The sequence below is a fragment of the Pan troglodytes genome, chromosome 1, assembly GCF_028858775.2.
Source record: "Pan troglodytes isolate AG18354 chromosome 1, NHGRI_mPanTro3-v2.0_pri, whole genome shotgun sequence".
Classification (NCBI taxonomy): Eukaryota; Metazoa; Chordata; class Mammalia; order Primates; family Hominidae; genus Pan; species Pan troglodytes.
This window is the reverse complement of record NC_072398.2, coordinates 86,470,728-86,490,494: the sequence shown is the minus strand read 5'-3', so window position 1 is coordinate 86,490,494 and position 19,767 is coordinate 86,470,728. Positions and strand designations below refer to the sequence as shown.

At 40.9% G+C, this 19,767-nt stretch overlaps 1 protein-coding gene across 4 annotated transcripts in view; it reads left to right on the top strand.

The window, feature by feature from the left end:
• The first annotated feature begins 1,339 nt into the window (after positions 1–1,339).
• Positions 1,340–19,767, top strand: part of DDR2 (discoidin domain receptor tyrosine kinase 2) — a 153,240-nt gene continuing 134,812 nt past the window's right edge. Inside the window, exon 1 of one of the 4 annotated variants that reach the window (XM_009436776.5) lies at positions 1,340–1,912. The gene's annotated coding sequence lies outside the window, so the exon portion shown is untranslated. Of the gene's footprint in view, positions 1,913–2,439; positions 2,559–2,892; positions 3,097–19,767 lie in introns of those variants that run through there. The other 3 variants (XM_016931255.4, XM_001174340.8, XM_003949630.6) reach the window with 3 other exon arrangements.

The window sequence follows — 19,767 nt, the reverse complement described above, 5'->3', positions numbered from 1 at the left end:
TAGAGACAGAAATATTATAGTTATTTCAATGCTCAACTTTTGTATTTACTTGAACCTTGGTTTGTAGACTAGAAAAGGTCTTGAAAAGTCATCTTGCACATCTTACTTCTAATTAACACTGCATCTTGACCATTCTGGATAGATCTGTCCTATTTTTAGTAAAATCCCAGTAATGGAATTCTATATTGTTTTTCAGTCATTTGTTTTCAGTGTAAAACAGTCCTCATAACAAAAATACATTACTTCCTATGGAACAGAAATAATTCTGAATGCAGTGACTCACATTTCCCAAGCCAGACCAACCAGGGGGTAAAATCTGTTCACAGAAGAGTAATAAAATGGTATTTCTCCACATCTGTTCCCGCAATATTAGGAATTCCAGTCTTACTCAAAACTCTACCAAATAGCTCTGATAGTTCCCAGGACATTTCTTCTGTGTGTTCCATGGGTTAGTCCCGTCAGCTTTGAAGTTAGCATTTGCCATTTTCTTACTTTCCAGCTCTGGCTTCCTACAGCAGTGGCTGGTGTCAAGGCTGAACACTGGTTGTCACTCAATCAGAGTTGTCTCCGAAAACTGAGGCTTCAATCTAATGAATCCTCCTCATGCTTTAAATATCCCTGAAGTATTTTAGTAAAATATCACTTTCAGCTTTTCCTTGCTCTTTTCTTTGTAGAACCTTCTTCCTAGAGTTCAAGATTAGACCCCAGCTTTGGCTGAGAATAGCCTGAGTGATGGAGATGGTGTTTTGAGTGATTGATAGACATGCTATTTTCCTTTGAGCTACTCCTTACTGTTGACGTAGCTCAGTTGTTCTTGGGACTTTTATCCCTTGGTCCTTTCTGTGTTCAGTGAGTTCTTCCCCAGAAGTGTCCTGGTCTATATACAAATAGACTCTTGACTGCCTAGTCCGCCTCAGACAAACCCAGGTGTGTCTGGGTTTTGCAGTCTACATCACTGGCTCAGTCCTGGCTCAATTAAGACTACAACTTGAGTTCTAATTATACATACACAGAGAAAAAACAACCTCACCTATGGAGTAGAACCACCTTAAAATGAAAAAGGAAAACACATACCTATATGTACAGGCCCTGTCCTTTATCAGGCTCAGTCTGGTTTTATGAAGTTGTTACTGTTTTCCACATTTGACCTATAGTATCACCAAATCTGTGAAATCACAGATTGTATTTTTGGTACATTCTTTATAGTAATGCCAAAGAGGTGAACTACTACAGGCGTGGACATTTGAGGAGGATTTCTAGTTGTCTCTGGCAAGCACCCAGTAAAGTGCCTGATAAGAGCCCAACACATATTTATTGAGTTGAGCTGCATGTCTGGCCTGAGTCACCCTCAGGCCTGACTTCAGATGCTGTAAGTTATTTGAAGAGTCTTCTTAATAAGTTGATCTCTGCAGTGTCTTTTCTCTTCATAAACTAACCCTAGTTCTAGTTTTTTCTCTAAGGTCTTGCTTGCTGCCTTTAATCATTTCCATGGCTGCCCTCTGAACCATTCCCATGTTCTCCGTGTCCTTTTCTGTAACAGCTGTGAGGCACAGATATTAACGGCTGCTTTCTGACCCTCAGACTGGTGCTGAGCTTATGAGACTTTTAGGGACTTAACACTGACTCAACACTGGCTCTCAGTTTCATGGCCACCCTCATTGTTTGTGTATGTGTGTGTGTGTGTGTGTGTGTGCCTTTCCATTCCCCTTATGAAACATCTCCTGCCCCTAACTTACTATGGGAACGTTCCTCCATGATCTCTTTCCATCCTCCCTTTCCTGTTTGCTCACTTCTTTTCTCGCTCATCTTGGAGACTGTGCAATCCCAGATTAACTACAAACAGAGAAGAGCTGGTGATAGCTCCAGAGCTCAGAGAAAGGAGGTCTCTTTACAAGAAGTCTGGCTCTCAAAGGTAAGCTCGGTCTTCTTGACCTGCCTTTTGCCATCTACCTCTCTCTTTGGATCTCCTGCCCCTGGGTCCCTGCTTGCCCTGCATTCTCCATACTCACGGAGAATCAGGACCTCCAGAACAGCCCAGCGTGGGCTTGGTCAGGAATGATCCAGGCTCTGAAGGGTTAAGGCTGGAGCCTGGATGGATGGAGAGGGTTATTAGTTATCGTTTGGAGAGTGGAGTGAAGGCTCCTCCCCTGTTGCCTACCCGCCCCTTTCACATGATCTCTGACTATAGCTGTGGAAGCGGGGAGAAGATAAAGGAGGGGAAAAAAAGTTCACAAAATAATTTAGAAAGTCCTTATAAATGCTTGTGTTTTCATTTAGCAGCATGAATCCAGGACAGCAACAGACCCTCAGAGGCAGCAGCCAACTGGGAATTGAGTGGAAAAAAATAGGAATCCTGGATTCTGGCAGTTTCCAGTTGTTTTTTTGGTGGGGGGAGCCGTGGTGGGAAGGGATTAAATCAAATCTTTCGGGGGAGAGCTCAGCTCTAGGCTTTCATGGTCAAAATACTAAAGGTCAGCTCCGCGTGTGTGCCCCAACTGTCCTGGAAGCTTCAATTGGAAAACTCCAAACTTTAAGTTTTGCTTATAGCTTCAGCTCAAGTAAGAAAAATGAGGTGTGGGGTAGGCGGCGGGGGGGTGGGGATCACAGGAAGGGGATCAAGTCTTAGATGGAGGGGAAGGAAGTGGAGATGGATATGGGTGGGAATAAGGCAGAAGGGAGCGGTGTCTTTAAGTCTGTCCTATGGTTATACATATTTTTTCTTCTATGAATGGGTTTTGCTGTAAATTATAGCTTTGCCCATAGTCCCTTGGGTCAAAAGAAATAGTCTCCAAACAGAAAACAGCTCTGATTGGTGACTTTCCTTCTTCCCTCCCCAACCCCCTTCCTAATTGAAACCAAATGTGCAATATATTGGATGCTGGGATCCCTGGCGCTTTCCCAGGAATCCTCAGAATGTGAGGTTTCTCTCAAAGGCATCTTGCATCAGCCTGTGGATGTATGCCTACCACCGGGTTCCTTCACCAGCAAAGTGGAAAAAGAAGCGTTTCACAACAAATTCTTCTTTTTGGGTTGGGGAAACGCAGTGGATTATAGCTCTGTTTTCTTCTTTCCAAAACTGTGCACCCCTGGATGAAAGTAAGTTATGTGGGTCTTTTTTCTTTATTATTTTTTCTTTTTTGAAAATGAAAGCTCCGCATATACTTCTTTTGGTGTTTCAGGAAAAGTTTTAAAAAGGAAACAGAAGGGCGTTTTAAGTCAGACAAGGAAGGGAACGGAATGAGGCACCACAGACTCGAGAAATCAGATCCCATGTTTTTGGGGGTCTGGATTTATGCTATGAAGGGAAGAATAAAGAGCAGTAATACCCAAAGAAGCCTGAAGCAAAATAAATGAATCCATAGCAGCTGCAAGATACAATAAACAGTGTTAGCAGAGTTGAAATTGTTGGCAGGCAAGACAGGCCGATTGCAGAGTTAGTTTCAGGATGAAGAAGGCAGAGCAGGAGAGCTAAGTTTTTAGACATTTAGTAGTGGTGTTAGAAGGTCCTGAGTTTTGGAGATAGTGTAGACCAAGCACTTTTTGTTTTTCAGGGGAGTTGCTGATTTACTTGTGAGAAGGGTAACTTTGGATGAGGGGTGGCTTCCCCCTGAGATTTGGGGTGGCTAGGGGGAGGCTGGGTGCATGGAAGATTTTTCAGTTGTGACAGTGAAATACAGCTTCCCAGACTCATCTCCTCGCTGGCTCTGGGTGCCTTTCCCTTTGTTATGGAATGACTTGGGGCTGTTTTCATTTGGGACCTCTGAGTCCTGGCCTAGGTTCAAGAGTCCCATCCAAAGGGAAAGAGAACTGTTCCCAGTGGCTGAAACTCTCAGACCAGCCATTTGAGGCAAGAGTTCGTACTGTTCAAGCCAGTAGGGGGTTCAGCACCATTTTGCCGATCATTGGCTTCCTACAACACAGAGTTAAGAGTCCTGAAAAGGGCCTTAGGCCTCTCATCTAACCCCCTCGCTCCACAGATGTAAAAAATGATAGGAAGGGGACCGACCTGTTCAAGTCCCACAGCACATCTGTAGTGGAGCTGAAAATGAAATTGAGATTCTCTCTACTGCTAGTCCAGTGTTCTTTCCACTCCATACCTCTGCTTTCATTTCCTTTTTAAGGCTTATTCTGGCTGAGACAATAGAGGCAGTATGATGAGCAAGTCACCACAAGGACGTTAATTATCAGTAATAGAGAGGACGCCAATGGCGGCTCATCAGCTAATGATGTCTATGGTTATATTTGTGTGTGTGTGTAAAATAAAAAGAAGCTAAATTCTGAGTATTTTCTATGCACCAGGCTCAAAATAATACATAATTCATGCTCAGAGCTTTTCATACATAATTTGATTGACTTCTCACAGCTGTGTAAGGCATTATTTCTATCGTACATGTAAGGACATTAACGCTTAGAGAAGTGAAATGAGTTGCTCAAGGAAATGTAGCTAATACATTTGAAACTCATGTATATCTGACTCTAAAACCTATGCTTGGAATCACTATTCAATGATACTCCCCTCATCTCCCTTGCATTTGGTTACTTTTGGGGTCAAATTCCATATATCACTGGCTGATCAGGAGGTGAAGGTGTCAGGCTATGGGAGCAGTATGGATTCTCTCTCAGAGGCCACTTCTGCACTTGGCTGAACATTTGTCTGGATATCAGATGTGGGGTTGATTTCTGGGTCTTTGGTATATACTTACCTTTGTTATGCAAAGAGCCTGGGACTTAGAGTCAGAAGATTCAGGATAAGTTCTGGCTCTACCTTTTACTACTTAGCAAAGTTGCTTTGCCTTTCTGCACCTTGACTTCTGTATTTATTATATGGGAACAATTGCAGTACCTTTCAGTGTGATTGCTGCAAGAGGTATTGGACATGCATGCATGCTGAAGGCTATCAAGGGCTTACCCATATCAGCTCTTTCGATTAGGATCGGTAAACACAGAACGTCATATGAGGCAGCCCCTGTGGTGCTGGGTCTGGCAGTTGGTGCTGATGCTGGCGGGAGGGCAGATGGATTTGGATGTGTGTGAAACTCTGAAATGGGTGGCCTCAGTCTTAGTGCCCATCTCCTTTGAATGGAAGCAGGCCTTCCTCCCTCCCGGGGGAATATTCCTGAGGGCTCTGTCTTAAATTCTGTCTCTTAAATTCTCCTCCACTGGCCTGGTTTGATGTGATTCCTTGCCCAAAGCAGTGCAGGCTGAAGGACACTGTGCTTGGTGAAGCATCCCCTGTCTCTGAAAAGGAAGTGTTTAGTCAGGACCAGTCCCCTGATTGCTCCTCATACAAGAGTGACATTTGAGGAGCTTCGTATCTAGCTGAGGGCAGATCCTTGACCCAGGACCTTCTTGTCACTGGCAGGCACATCTCCCTTCATCCTTTCCCTGGCATTCCCTATTCTGTGCCTGCAGTCAGAAGGGAGGCTGCTGCTCCTGGGGTGGGGGTGGAGAGCCAGCCTGCAGTGGGGAGGCCTCAGCCTCTGTTTCTGGGTAAGATCCATTTGCTTTAGAAACCTTAAATGTAAGGGAAGTGGGTAAGGTGTTTCCGGAATGCCTTTCACTTAGATTCCTCAACAGAGTCTCCATGTCCAAGCACAGGACCTTATCACCTGCTTATTCTCCCCTAGCCACTCTGTGAACTCGCACTTTTCTTTCCTTCTTGTATAATTGCTCCCCAGTCTTGAAGTCATATGAATTCTCTATCACACACAGTGAATTTACTTCAAACCTTTCCATGTATTTGCATTTTTAATAGACACATGAAAAAATTGGAGCGGCCACCCCCCATACATTCATGTCACACCATTTTCAATTCGCATGAGCTCTCAGATATCCTTCCCAAGCTCCTTTACAAGATCTGCTTTCAGGCACTTCACATCACCCTCACCTCAAACACACAATCCAAACACATGTCTCTCAGGCATCCAGAAAGCAAACACACGTCTAAAAGTGGACCTCCACAGACATGCTAACATTCTTGTGCCAGCTCACATAAATGGTGACCTGTCCGCAACACAGACACACTGGACTCTTTATACCTCTTGCCCTGTTTGAAGCTGTGCAACATATGAATTGATCGACTCTGTCCCAACAATGACTAGTCAGTCCAGAAATGTGTCCAGCATCCCCAGGCATCCCAGGGCTTCTCTGAATGCAGCAACCATCCATAATGAGGACTGTTCACCAGGAAATTAGAAACCCCAGGTAGACCTTAAAAGATTTTCAGACCAATCAAATCAGAATATCTGAGGTTGGAGATTCGGAATCAGTACTTTGAACTGCTCCCCAGATGATTCTGATGTGAAACAGAATTAAGTACCTCTACTGATAAATCTCCAACTGTGTTGTCTTTGGCAATTCAATTTTATTCCATTTGATTTAATTCTATTCATCAAAGATTTATTAACACTGTGCTAATAACATAGTTTAGTAAAGAAGCTGAGATGTCCAGATACCTGTCAAGGATATTTATTGGAACATCAATCACCTCGTGTCTAAAGTGATGATCTCTGTAAATTTTTCTCTCTTTTAATTATATTTGTATATGTTTAAATATGCTATTATTAAGCCTGCATTATTCACGTACAATTTGGCTAAAAATGGTTCTCTTATTTTCTAATTGTTTTGCATAGAAATATTTGATGTTTCCTAATTTTATAAACCCCAGCATTTGGCAAATTGTGTACTTATTAGCTGGAATCTTACTTTGGCTTTGAAATGCTGAGGAAGGTCAGTTTTGAGCCAGCTCAAGAGTTGCTAAGGCCTGTAAGGGCAATGCAAAGGTAGAGGAATTCTAAACATGGGTTTGGACTCACTACACAGCTCCTGAGTTTAGCTGGGCTTCTCCTGGAAATTGGATATTGTCTGTAATGGATCCACTCATTAAGTCGTCTGTGGCTTGTGATTTGTGCCTAAAAGAACCCCACAAAAATCTGTGAGGGGCCCTTTGGATCTATAGCTCCGAGGTTAGTGCTGGCTGGTGCTCTGTAGTGTGAGTGAGAGGGAGAGGGCATGTGATAAATAGAACTTCAGATGCGTGATGTAGTGAAAAGAACATGTAGTGAGGCTCTAGTCCCACCACCATCATTTTCTAGGGTTTCGACCTCAGAGGAGTTTTTTAACTTCATTGGTCCTCAATTTCCCCATGAGTTTTTATCCCCTTCATTTGAGTTTAGATAAGATAATGTATAGGAAACTGGAAAGCACTGTACCTGTGAAGATGGTAGGTAATGCAAGATAATCCTTAGGGCCTTAATAGCTTAGGTAGCCAAAATAATTGAGATGGGAGATGGATTAAAAATGAGGGCAAATAATCTAGCATTTTTGCATTTTTTCCTTTTAAAATTTGAATGCTCTTATGAATCCAAAAAAACATGAAACAATACAAATCTCAGTGAACTCTCATGTCTAAGATAGTTTTCCACTGATTTTATTTTTCTCTTGAATAGTGGTGATTTTTAAAAAATCGCAGGTATATTTTTTATCTATTAAAAATATCATAGCATCCTGGTAAACTCTGTCATAATTTTGTTTTGCTGTATTTATTTATTTACTCCTCAGTAAGTAGTTATTGGATGCCTAGTCTCTGCTGGACACTGTTCTATGTTTTATGATGAACAAACCCCATGAAGTTACAAGCATTTATAAGCATTCATTGCTTTAGGTTCTAGGGAGTATAATATGAATTTGACTGTATGAAACTTGATTTAGAAAATTGGTATCCACATTGGGTTAATAAAATTTAGTTTTTAAAGTTTACTGAACTGTAATTTAAAAATAATACAGAAATAGTTATTAAATGGTGATTTTCAGTGGAGCCAGGTGTTATGCCATAAATAGGACCCCAAATTTTATATTTTTTATAATTTTTAAAAATTATAGAGCAACTTTAGCTTTACAGAAAAACTGAGAACAAAATGCAGAGTTCTCATGAATTCCTTCTACCCTTTGCACAATTTCTCTATTATTACAACCTTGTATTAGTATTATGTTTTATTTGCTATCAGTTACTCAACATGTATTTATTAAACATAACAAAATAATAAATAAATTTATTATTTATGCCCTATTTGTTATTATGAAAAGAATAAATCATATTGCTGCCTCTCAAGCTGTTTATAATGTTATGTAGCTACAGTTTGAGGTTTCTCGTTTATTAGAAAAAATTTTTTTCTGTGCACTTAGTGCATGCCTTATTCAGTGCTAGGGCTTAACACATTATCTGGACATAGTAGACATTTAATAAAATATCTGCTGAATATACAGACAAATGAAATGAAGGATCCAGAAGTAAAAGACGCAATTCTTGTCCTTAGGAACTTAGGAAACAACAGACACACATAGCAGTGACTGGAGAAAATTTCAGAAACACATAAAATATGATTAAATCTCTGATAAAGGAGACATTGGTATAGGCAAATGAGGCATAAAGCCATTACCAAGAGCCCCATCCTCTTTTTCCTCCTTTTTGGGACTGTACTTTTTTTAAATTTTTTTTATTTTTTTGAGACGGAGTCTCACTCTGTCACCCAGGCTGGAGTGCAATGGTGCGATCTTGGCTCACTGCACCCTCTGCCTCCTGGGTTCAAGTGATTCTCCTGCCTCAGCCTCCTGAGTAGCTGGGATTACAGACACCCGCCACCACGCCCAGCAAATTTTTGTATTTTTAGTAGAGTTGGGGTTTCACCAGGTTGGCCAGGCTGGTCTCAAACTCCTGACCTCAGGTGATCCACCTGCCTCGGCCTCCCAAATTGTTGGGATTACAGGCATGAGCCACTGCGCCCGGCCTGGGACTGTACTTCTTATCATCACCATTGTCTTTGTTGCCATGGTCTTCACTATTATCATCATAATTATGGCTATCGTTCTATGTCTAAATCCAAGCATTAAAGAACAAACTCCCATATCCCCATGGTAAGGTTGGAGAAGTGCGTGCAAGTGTGTCTATGTGTGTTTTTGGCAATTTTAAAGTACAGTCACACCAATATATGCCACTTCCATTTCTTGCTGGAAGTAAAATGAGTGACTACTTGGGCTTTGTAAAAGAAAATCGCACTTTGGAAGTCCTTGTGGGAGCCATACCAAAATGCCTTGCAGTACTGTAACTTCTCAGAGGCATGTAAAAGTTAGAGGATTGGTGAAGTTTTCAAAAGCTACTGGCACTTGTCCTTCAGGATGAACCCTCTTGAGATGCAGGGGAGCAAATTGACCTCAATAAGAGAGTAGTGGGAGCTAAATTCACTCAAGAATAGCAATCTGTTCCTCAGACAGATGCAGTTGTAATTTTAGAATGTGTACATAACTGACAGTTTAAAATGGACATAATAATGCTAAAATAGTATCAATGGAAATTAAAAATAAGTCCTAATCCCAACCAAAATTCTAGCAAGTTGTTTTGTGGATATCAACAAACTGATTCTTTTTTTTTTTCTTTTTTCTTTTTCTATCTTTGAGACGGAGTCTTGCTCTGTTGCCCAGACTGGAGTGCAGTGGCGCAATCTCGGCTCACTGCAACCTCCACCTCCCGGGTCCAAGTGATTCTCCTGTCTCAGCCTCCTGAGTAGCTGGGATTACAGACATGCACCACCATGACTGGCCTCAACCAGCTGATTCTAAAGTTTATATAGACAGTTAAAAGACCAGATTAGCCACTGCAATATTGAATGAGAACAAAGTCAAAGGACTGACAGTACCTGACTTCAAGGCTTACTGTAAAGCTCTGGTAATCAATACATTGTGGTACCGGTGAAAAAATAAACAAATAGATCAACAAAACAGAATAGAGAGCCCAGATAGACCCATATAATGTAGCCAACTGTTCTTTGACAAAGGAGCAAAGGCAATCTGATGGAGAAAAGGTAGTATTTTCAACAAATGGTGCTGGAACAACTGGACATCCACATGCAAAAATAATGAATCTTAGGTATAAACCTTACATCCTTCACAAAAGCAACTCAAAGTGGATCATAGACCAAAATGTAAATGCAAAACAATGAAACTCATGGAAAATAACATAGGAAAAAATCTCAGTAATCTTGGATATTGCGATGACTTTTTAGATACAGCACCAAAGGCACTATCTGTGAAAGAAATCCCTGATTAGCTGGACTTCATTAAAATCGTAAACTTCCACTCTGTGAAAGACAATGTCAAGAGAATGAGAATACAAACCACAGGTTGAGAAAAATACAGATGGTGCTGACTTAAAACGGTTCAACTTACAATTTTTCAACTTTACGACAGTGCAAAAGTGATACTCATTCAGTAGAAATAGTACTTCGAATTCTGAATTTCATTGGACAAAACTATGGAAACAGTAAAAACTATTCGTAGTTGCCAGGAATTAGGGGTGAGGGAGGGATAAATTGAACACAGAGGATTTTTAGGGTAGTGAAACTGTTCTGTGGTTACTACAATGGTAGATGTATGTCATTATACCTTTGTCAAAACCCATAGAATGTACAACACTGAGAGTGAACCCTAAGACAAACAATGTACTTTGGGTGAAATGATTTTTTTTTTTTTTTTGAGATGAAGTCTCCCTCTGTCGCCCAGGCTGGAGTGCAGTGGCGTGATCTCGGCTCACTGCAACCTCTGCCTCCTGGGTTCAAGCGATTTTCCTGCCTCAGCCTCCTGAGTAGCTGGGATTACAGGCGCGTGCTATCACGCCCAATTAATTTTTGTATTTTTAGTACAGACAGGGTTTCACCATGTTGGCCAGGCTGGTTTCGAACTCCTGACCTCATGATCTGCCCCCCTCAGCCTCCCAACGTGCTGGGATTGCAAGTGTGAGCCACCGCGCCCAGCTGAAAATGATGTGTTGATATCACAGACCATTAGGTTTATTGATAGGCTTATTGATTGTAATAAATGTGCCAATGTCGTGAGGGATGTCAATAGTGAGGGAGGTTTTGTAGCAGAGGACAAGGGTGTATATGGGAACAATCTGTACTTTCTGCTTAATTTTGCTGTGAACTTACAACTGCTTTAAAAAGAATTAAAGTTTAATTAAAAAAATCTGCCCAATCTCCAAATTCTAATACTTTGATTCCATCTTGGCTACTTCTTTATTATTTGAAGGCAGCCATTGTAATATAGTTATAATCATGAGCATCTGTATTTTAAAATGCTTAATTTTGTTTTTCAGATAAGTACCCTAAACTTAAATGATATTATTTTATTTATTAAAGCTACCTGAGGCAGAAATGTTTCAAAATCTTGAGAAAGACTAATTCAATAGGTTAATAGCAGATAAGTAGGTATTTTTGTGTCATACTCTTCAAATTATAATAACTATCACTTAAAGAATAGTCATTTTTGTTCGTTTGTGATCCTTCCACCTCAGCCCCTCGACTAGCTGGGACTATATGTGCGCACTACCACACCTGGCTAACTGTTGTTTTTTGTAGAGATGAGGTTTCACTATGTTCTTCAGGCAGGTCTCAAACTCCTGGGCTCAAGCAATCCTCCCACCTTGGCTTCTCAAAATGCTAGTATTACAAACATGAACCACTGGACCCACCCTCATTGAGCTGTTTTAACTACAACTTGGTATGGTAGAAAGAGTGATGGGCCAAGGGTTAATAGGGTGAGATTCTAATTTTAACTTTGCCACCTACAAGCAGTGGGACTTTGTGCAACAATGTTTTAAATCTTTCTGCATTTAAATTTTTCTCATCTGTAAAGGGCAATATACAATTTCTGTATTCTCCAGTTCAGTTATGCTAATCGCTGTCCTGTCAGCACCCACATCCCCATATTCACTTTCACAGATAAGACTTGAGTCGCTATGATCTTCACCCTAGTTGTCACCCTGTCCCCATACTCTCTGAATATGCTCCTCTCTCCTCTCATTTTAGCCAAATACCACTCTTCTTTGAAGGCCAGCTTAAGTTTCAGATCCTCCATCCATCCCAGATCTTCTTGGAATCCCTAGTTCTCTTGGTCAGTATCACTTAGTTTAGCAAAGACCATGTCTTAGGTGATTGCTCTAACTCACCTTATAGCATTAACCCATAAGTGAGTACTTACTGAACTCTCACTGTATATTAGATTAAGGGCTTATTTTATATGCCTGGCACAGTTCTTATTTGTTGTTGGAAAAATTTTTAGAGGGCAGTAATTGAAATGTCATATACTATAGTCTTTGAGGATGGAAAAGAGCTCAGTAAGTTTCTATTAATTGGTTATGCCGTTAAGATCAGCATCTAAAGAGAGCTAGGTCATGGAAAAAATGGCTTAAGTACTGGACTTACTATCAGAAGTACTGGACTTAAATTTTAATTCTTATGATTTGTGAACATTGTAGAAAGATACTAATGTCTTTGTGAGTACAGATAAGGAGGAACAGATAAGCTTATGTGAAAACTCGGTTTGTATTGGGTCTATATTATATACAGGGCTATTTTATTTTATTTATATTTATTTATTTATTTATTTATTTATTTATTTATTTTTGAGACAGAGTCTCTCCCTGTCGCCCAGGCTAAGTGCAGTGGCGGGATCTTGGCTCACTGCAACCTCTGCCTCCTGGGTTCAAGCCATTCTCCATCCTCCTGCCTCAGCCTCCGAAGTAGCTGGGATTACAGGCACCCACACCACACCCAGCTAATTTTTGTATTTTTAGTAGAGACAGGGTTTCACCATGTTGGCCAGGCTGGTCTTGAACCCCTGACCTCAGGTGATCCACCCGCCATGGCTTCCCAAAGTGTTGGGATTACAGGCGTAAGCCACCACGCCTGGCCTATTTTATTTATTTATTTATCTATCTATCTATTTTTTGAGGTGGAATTTCACTCTTGTTTCCCAGGCTGGAGTGCAATGGCGCCATCCTGGCTCACCACAACCTCCACCTCCCAGGTTCAAGCGATTGTCCTGCCTCAGCCTCCCGAGTAGCTGGGATTACAGGCATGCGTCACCATGCCTGGCTAATTTTCTGTGTTTTTTTTTGTTTGTTTGTTTGTTTTTTTCAGTAGAGATGGGGTTTCTTCATGTTGATTAGGCTGGTCTTGAATTCTCGACCTCAGGTGATCTACCCGCCTCAGCCTCCCAAAATGCTGGGATTACAGGCGTGAGCCACCGTGCCTGGCCTGTTTTATTTTATTTTAACAACAAATAGAAGGTGGTTATTCCGGGAGGGTTTCAGAATACTACCCCAGATTTGGTTTCTCCTGGTTTGACTACAGGCAGTGCTGGTGTCTTTCTCTTGATCATACTCCTTTCCTCATGGGTGTGTTCAGTCCTCTGATAATAGAAGTGCTTACCTTTATTTAACCTTTCCCTCTCTCACTGAGTGTTCTCTCTTTTCTGAAATACTTTTCATTTGTTAAAGCTTTTAAGAAATTCTTATTTGGACATTCAGTGTTATGTAAAAAACAAATTAACTGCTGCTTAATATCATGTTTGGAGGTGAAAAATTTTCTAAGCCTTTTGCTTAGCCATTTATTACCAAAGGGGTATCAAGCTTGGATGTCAAGCTAGGATGTAAATTCTAGACCTATACAATTCCTTCAAGGGCAGCTGAAAAGTTGCTTTCTAATCCTTTTGCTATATTTTGGTGGCAAGCTTTGTTTTCACAGTTTAAAGAGGATTGATGGTCTTCCTATTGTCTTTCCTTCACAACTTTCTGAAGTTCACTTACCTGTTTCATTTTCATGACTTAAGGTACCAGCTTCTTCTGCCCCTCTCCTAGATCCACCAGGGCCCCCCATGCTCCAGAAAAATTGAGCTACACTGTGCCTTTCCCTGAGCTGTAGAAAGTTCCACCTCTAGGTTTCCAGGTGCTTCTGATCATCATTTTTCAATGGATTGAGTTGCCAACATCTACAAAATATATTCTAACAAAGATGCTCAGAATGTCTGGTGTTGACCTATCTATACAGGTAAACTTCAATGACTCTGCATTTCCCTTTCACTGCTGACCTCATGCCTTTTGCAGAAGTAATATAGGAAAGAAGAGCATTGAAACAGGGCAGAAGATCTAATTTTCTTTTTCTTTCTTGAGATGGAGTCTCACTCTGTCACCCAGGCTGGAGTGCAGAGGCTCGGTCTTGGCTCACTGTAACTTCCGCCTCCCCGGCTCAGGTGATTCTCCTGCCTCAGCCTTCCGAGTAGCTGGGATTACAGGCACCCACCACCATGCCCAGCTAATTTTTGTATTTTTAGTAGAGACAAAGCTTTGCCCTGTTGGCCAGTCTGGTCTCGAACTCCTGACCTCAGGTGATCCACCCGCCTCGGCCTCCCAAAGTGCTGGGATTACGGGTGTGAGCCACTGCACCCGGCCAGAAGATCTAATTTTCTAACTTACAATGTACTCGAATATTGAAAGGAATTTCATATTTTTAGAACTAAGCCCTCATTGGGGTTGGGTAGGGTTAGGGCAAGCAGAAGCCTGGGAAGGAGTTCTTGGGTAGTTAAATTGGAAAAAGAGAGTCTGGCACATTCAGAATGACTCCATATTTGTTACCCGCAGACTGTACATAAGAAATGAGACCTGGCTTTTAAGAGATATGATGCCTGTGAAAACCCTGGATACACTTGCAACTTGCTTTTTCCCCAAGTGTTTAGGACTCTAGTAGGGACACCTCCAGTTCCTTTTGGAAATAAGCTAATATTTGGTTTCCAAAAATGTATTGAAGTAGTCTTAATGAGAAAAATAGAAAATAGAAATTTTATTGAATGTTCTTACATTCTTAAAAATGCTACTTTTTAGCATTTTTAAAAATAATGAAGTACATGTTGGGGTGGGAGTGGAGAAGAGACTATAATATTTCTGTATCTGAAGCCTCCATAAGGTCTTAATCCAGCCCTCCATAGGAACATAAGCCATAATTGTCATCTACAACTTGTTCCTAAATTTACTCAGCTACAGTTTCTCAGAGCTATTGAGGGAAGTACTATGATGCTATTTAAAAATACTTTCAAATCCATCCTTATGATGATGAAGTTATTATAGTTACAAATGCATGATTCAGCAATAGGCATTAGGAAAACATATCCACCAGACAGCCTGATGATCATGGTGTATGACACTTTCTTCTGAATACATGAGGGTTAGATGAAAGTGGTGACAAACGATTGAGATATCTAGATCCACATCATTTACCTTTTTTTTTTTTTTGAGACAGAGTCTCACTCTGTTGCCCAGGCTGGATTGCAATGACACACTTGGCTTATTGCAACCTCTGCCTCCTGGGTTCAAGTGATTCTCCTGCCTCAGCCTCCTGAATAGCTGGGATTACAGGCATGCACTACCACACCTGGCTAATTTTGTATTTTTAGCAGACAGGGGGTTTCACTCTGTTGGCCAGGCTGGTCTCGAACTCCTGACCTCAGGTTATCTGCCCACCTCAGCCTCCCAAAGTGCTGGGATTACAGGCATGAGTCACCACGCCCAGCCAACCACACTTCTTAAGGCTAGATAAATACATAGCTTTAAGTGTAGAGTAAATGGTGTCTCACTTGCAAAGAAGAGGATCTCTTGGTCCTCTCCTTTCCCCAACCCCAAATAATGGCTTTGCTATTGGCAATGTAAGGTGGGTCGGGAAGTTTGTGAAGCAATGGCCAAGGGCCTTATGGAACAGGCATACTGCAGGGGTGGCGTGGTCATAAGTTGCTGATGAAGCAGATTCTCTGTCACTCATGCCTGGTGAACAGGCGGGGACTCCCTTCTTCAAGAGAGACAGGTGATGATAGAAGAGTAGACAGCCCTGAACAAACCTTTCCTCAGGATTGTCCCTTTTGGTATTACTCAGACCTGAATAATACATGGACGTGTTTTATAGGGAATTTTTTTCCAGCTTTTTGGGTGATCTATTATTAGGATCTTATTAAAATATGTATAATTTTAAAACTAGGTATACACTTCTTATGCTTATAGTTCTTATGCAACTATAGAGCCAAAACAAATTGATAAATGAAATCAACTATATCTGAGCAGACCTCAGGATTTGAGAGAGAGAAAAAGAAATCAAATATAACTATGAAACCCAATAAAATTTAAATTATTTTAATGTGATAGATAATGTGGTTTTGTTGAAACTAATCACTAGTGTGGAACTTAAAGATAGACACAGTAGAACCATGTATCCTCAGGGTCTGGTCTATGTTTAAATCTGTTATTTAAATGTATTAATTTCATGCAAAGCATGCCTGTTAGTGTAAGTATGTTGAACAAATTGTTATTAATAGCTTTGAGGGTTCATAAGTTCAGGAAAATAAGATCTTAACCCAAACTCTGTAGTAAGCAATCATTGAATGTCAGTTTCTATGAGGTGTCATTTGATAATTTTTTAAATTGTTTACTCACTTGAAGATAGGGTTAGCATTGTGTTGATATTAAAATTGGTACTAAATGGATATCTAATCCATTTACTAACAGAATCAGGGACAGAACCATTCTTCTTTGTGTGTTTATGCCTCAAGTTTCTGCTTATAAGCTGGTATGTGTTAGTATGTAAAAAGCCAAAGTCCCCATGGCACATCTGCTCACAGCGTGAAGATGGCATCGAATCCTATGGCTGAGTAGATTGAACTGCCTCATGCCATGCAACGACTCACTTTTCCCAACATTTCCTCTATGTCCAGATTGATCCTTGACTTCATCTGGCTTTCACTGGGCATTTGTGCAATTGTAAACACCAATGAAAAGCCAGGCAGTGAAATTGCATGATGGTTACTGCTTGTATTAAAATGTTAAATTATAATCGAAGACAGAACATTTTTTAAATCCTAGAACTCTTGTGGACTGCAAGATATTTATCCTTTGAGACACACTGCTTTAAAATTAAATTTGGGCTCCATGGTTCTCAGGAAAACTTTTCTCATTTGCGGTCTTTCCTTTAAGTTCCATTAATAATTAAAAATGACAATTGTGAGGACTTCTGAGTAATGAGTGTTTATTATGCTCTAAAATTTAAGTTAAGCACTTTACATATGTAATCTCATGAAAACCTTGTAATTGGTGTGAGGTGAGTACTTTGGCTATTTTACATGTGAGGACACATGACACCAAGAAAAGGTCAATCACATGACAAGTAAGTGGCAGCAGCAGAATCTGAACCTATATCTTTCTCATTGCAACACCCAAGCCTTACCCACTAAAGCCTCTTCTTATGTCTCCATTTCACATTGTGAAAATCTGTTTAACTGCAACTAGGAACAAGTGCTCTACAATTATCCTCTTACATTCCTGTCTTTTCCATTGGGCCAGTGGGTCTCAATCTTTAATATGCATCAGAATCACCTGGAGTGCTTTTTGAAAAATGCAGGTCCCAGATGCCACTCCGAATTTACTGAATAAGAAATTGTCTGTGCAAATGTCCAGGGGGCCTGAATCTTTTAAAACAACCTCCCTCAGGTGATTCTGTTGCAGATGTCTGTCTGATCACATTTTGTGTAAAACTGCATTAGACTGTGGATGCCTCAAGAACCATGACTTTTAAAAAAATCCATCCTTGTACCTCAAGGACTCACTCACTAAATGCTTGTCAAATAAGTAAAAGAATGAATGAAGGGGCAATCGTCAAGAAAGATGTGTTCTTGAGAAGAATACGCTTTTGGCCAGACCCTTGGAAAATTTAGAGATGCATGTTTAAATATCACTTAATATACTCGGTCTAGACTCTCCTTCCTGGAGGCCAAGCATGGCAAAGAGCTGATGAGAGGGGGGTAGAAAGTACAAATCTATCTATAAAAAAAAGAATGAAAATGCTCCTGACCGTCCAGGATGAGATAGAATAAATCTTCCCCTGCGTTTCTAAAACTAAAGTCAATTGAACTAGAAATATTTAAATGCACTTGAGGCCCAGAAAGAGATTCGTTTCCTTAATGTTTTGTGGACTTGACATTTTCTACTTAAATCATAGCTCTAAGGTCAATATGGATTTGTTACCGGCAAGGGGTCCCAATCTACACCCCAAGAGAGGGTTCTTAGACCTCACGTGAGAAAGAGTTCTGGGCAAGTCTATAAAGTGAAAGCAAGTTTATTAGAGAAGGAAAGAAACAAAAGAATGGCTACTCCATAGGCAGAGCAGTGGCATGAGCTGCTCAACTGGGTATACTTATAGTTATGTCTTGATTATATGCTAAATAAGGAGTGGATAATTCATGAGTTTTCTGGAAAAGGGGCAGGGATTTCCCTTGGAACTGAGGATCCCTACCCTTTTTAGACTATATGAGGTAACTTCCAGATGTTGCCATGGCATTTGTAAACTGTTATAGCGCTGGTGGGAATGTCTTTTAGCATGTTAATGCATTATAATTAGCGTCTAATGAGCAGTGAGGATGACCACAGGTCACTTTCATCACCATCTTGGTTTTGGTGGGATTTGGTAGGTTTCTTTACTGCATCCTGCTTTATCAGCAGGGTCTTTGTGACCTGTATGTGTCTTGTGCCAACGTCCTGTCTCATCCTGGGACTAAGAATGCCTTAACCTCCTGGGAATGCAACCCAGCAGGTCTCAGTCTCATTTTACCCAGTCCCTATTCAAGATGGAGTTGCTCTGGTTCAAATGCCTCTGACAGATTCACTCCTGTATTTAGCAAGAGGTTTTTTCCTTTTTTTTTTTTTTTTTGAGTACTTACTAAGAGGCTTGTATTTAATAAGACATAGTCCTTTCCCTTTCTGAGTTTATTTTCAGTTAGAAAATTCAGGGAGCAGTAAAAGAGCAATGCAAGTAAATGGGGGGCTAGTTGCTCAGAATCTGCAAATGTAAGAGTGTGTGGAAGGGTTTGTATAGCCAGGGGACTGGTGCTGGATGCTGCAAATTGAATAAGAATTGGAATAAATTGGATAGCCAGGTAGCAAAGAGCAGTGGAACAGACACTTGGCAGTCAGATTGCTTATGGCTGGCTGGTTCAGTTAACAGTGAGGACAGGAGCCTAGGGTGGTGGGATATTTGCCTTGGGGAGCATGGAGAAATAGCATTGCATAGATGGGTTTTCTGACATTAAATAGAGCTTTGGATGTTGTGGAATTTTGAACATTTCCTTTATCTGAAAGCCGGTGAAGTGTTGTCTTAAGATGTGACAGCAGTATGTAAGTAAATTGCAGGGGATAAGAAATCAAGTCAGGGAGACCCATTAGAGGGCTGCTTTCTCAGAACAAGGAGCACTGAGGAAAAAATTAAAAAACAAACAAACAAAAACAAAAAAAGAAGGTTGCTTTCGGTAGTCCAGATGTGAAGGGACAGGGTTTAGACCAGGGTGGTGGAGTGCAGAAAGAAAATCCAGAGGGATGTGGAAGGACAAGATGGCATGACCACGAATGGTGGCAGAGGCAGCGTGGAACAAGCACATCAGCTGATGTGGAATGTATGAGAACAAAAACACTCATTTTCCCACCAGAACCCTTAGTAGGAGAAAGTGCCTTAAGCTTACAGTGAGGATTCCAAATTGAAATTGCTCAGTAGCTGTTTCACCCTTTGTTACTGGCAGAGCAGATGGCTCTGGAAGAGACTAGGACTACTTGTTGCTTCTCTTTCCCATCTCTCACCACTCCCCAACCTTATCCCATAGTGAGGACCACTCACTAGTGACATTTCTGCTTGAGACCTACAAAGCAAGTCTTGCTAATGAGACTTAGGCACTTTTTCCCAAAGTGCAATTCTTGGAAATCTGTGGGTTTTAAGTAGACTGCAGGGCCACAGTTCCGTGGTCAAATTAGTTCAAAAAATATTGTTAGAGAATTAAGCAAGTTTCTTTACTGCAGGATGTCCCACAGTCTTTAATATGGTAATCAACATTTTGACTATCCAAGAGAGGGCGAGC